Source organism: Pinus tabuliformis, chromosome 2_2 (genome assembly GCF_031772625.1).
Source record: "Pinus tabuliformis cultivar Carrire ecotype Pingquan chromosome 2_2, CPIR1, whole genome shotgun sequence".
Lineage (NCBI taxonomy): Eukaryota > Viridiplantae > Streptophyta > Pinopsida > Pinales > Pinaceae > Pinus > Pinus tabuliformis.
In genome coordinates, this window is record NC_142300.1 from 945,058,399 (window position 1) to 945,060,395 (window position 1,997).

The following is a 1,997-nucleotide window of genomic DNA, read 5'->3' on the forward strand; positions in this document are numbered from 1 at the left end:
ATGCCAATTTCTCCACATGTGAGTATTTTAGCTCAGTGGGATTTAAAGTTCGACTAAGGTAATATATCACATGCTCAGTTCCGAATTCATCTTCCTGAACTAAGACCATTCCAATGGTGGAATGAGAGGCGGCGAGATACAAGAAGTAATCCTGGTTGTAGTTGGGAGGATGCAATAACGGTGCATGGGTCAACGCATGTTTGAGTGCATCAAAAGATTTCTGAGCTATCTCATCCTAATAGAATGGAGTATTTTGTTTCAACAACCGGGTAAAACACTTTGTAACCTCGGCGTAGTTAGGAATGAATCGTCGTAAAAAGTTTGCTTTCCCTTGCAAACTTTGGAGTTGGCGAAGACTCGAAGGAGGAGGCAATTTGACAATAGCTTCGACCTTCGAGGGATCGACGCGAATGTCGGCTTTCGAAACTACAAACCCCAACAATCGACCCGTTTCTATACAGAAGACACATTTGTGTGGGTTCAACCGAATCTGATAATGCCTACACCTCATAAAGATTGCTCGTAAATGGACAAGGTGATCAGCTCGATGTAATGAATGAGCAGGAAAATCATCGAGATAGGGTTGCACAATGTGCTTGATGTCATGAAACGCATAAGGCATGGCCCTTTGAAAAGTTGCTCCGGCATTCTTGAGCCCAAAAGGTAACTTGCAATAACCAAATGTCCCCCATGGACAAATGAAAGCCGTTTTTGGTTGATCGGCAGGTAGAATGTTGATTTGATTGTATCCGGAAAAACCATCCATGAAGGAGAATATTTCGCTGCCAGCACAATCATTAATGATTTGATCGATATAGGGAGTTGGGTAATTGTCCTTTGGACAGGCTCGATTAATGTCCCTATAATCGATGCATATTCTTATTGTTCCCTGCTTTTTGTTAACCGGAACAATATTCGATACCCAATCCGTTAACGGGATCGGATAAATGAAACTTGCTTTGAGTAATTTTTTAACTTCTGCTTTAATTACAGCAGCTTTTCTTGGGTGAATCTGACGCAAACGTTGCCGGATGGGTTTAGCGTCTGGGTAAGTCTTGATCTCATGAACAACAATCGCGGGATCAATTCCTGGCATTTCCTCATAGGACCAGGCAAACACGTCGCGGAATTCTTGAAATAGGACCTTATATATTTGAATTTCGTCATCTGTACATGAGGCACTTATATGAATGTTCTCAACAATTCCAGGCTTAACTGAAATGTCAATAGGACTCGTTCGAGAGATGTTTCCCAAATTTAACTCTGAAATCGGGATGTTTCATTGGATTCTGAGGTTCCTTGACATATTCTGTCGTAAACATTGATGAAAAATCATTTTCAAAACGATCATTCTCGGGTAAAAACGAAGATCTGTGATGGAGATCTTCCCATGGTAAATCATCTACACATAGGATTTCACGAATTTGCTCATCAGAGTGAACAAGTTCAGAAAACGTGATTAAATCTGAGCTTGATGTGAAAAGTGATTCCTCACGGACCACATTCATGAAGTCAATTTCGGTTGAAAATGGGTCGGTAAACGATTGCACGGCCTCATACGCAATTTCATACAGACTCAAAGGCATGACATCACCAAATGAGTCTATCTCAGATTCAGAAGGAATGATCCAAGGATCATCATAAACAATGGTGTCTGACGTAATCATATGAATGGTTGCAAATGAAGACGATGCGTTGATCAGAGGAAAAGGAAAAGTTCCCAGTAAACCGACATCTTTAACTAGTCCTACTCCAACATCCTTATACGGGATAGTCGTTTTACCGACATGCTGAATGCTTTCAGAAGAGGCTGGGTCGGATGAAAAGTAAACCAGCTGGTCTATTGTTACGATCTTTCCATTATGAGGGAACTTTATAACCCGAAAGACCGATGAAATGACCGTTGTCATAGCGTAAGACCAACTTCGACCCAAGAGAAGGTTGTAATCTAGAGGGGCATCAACCACCTCCACATCTAGATTAACGGCTTTTCCTTC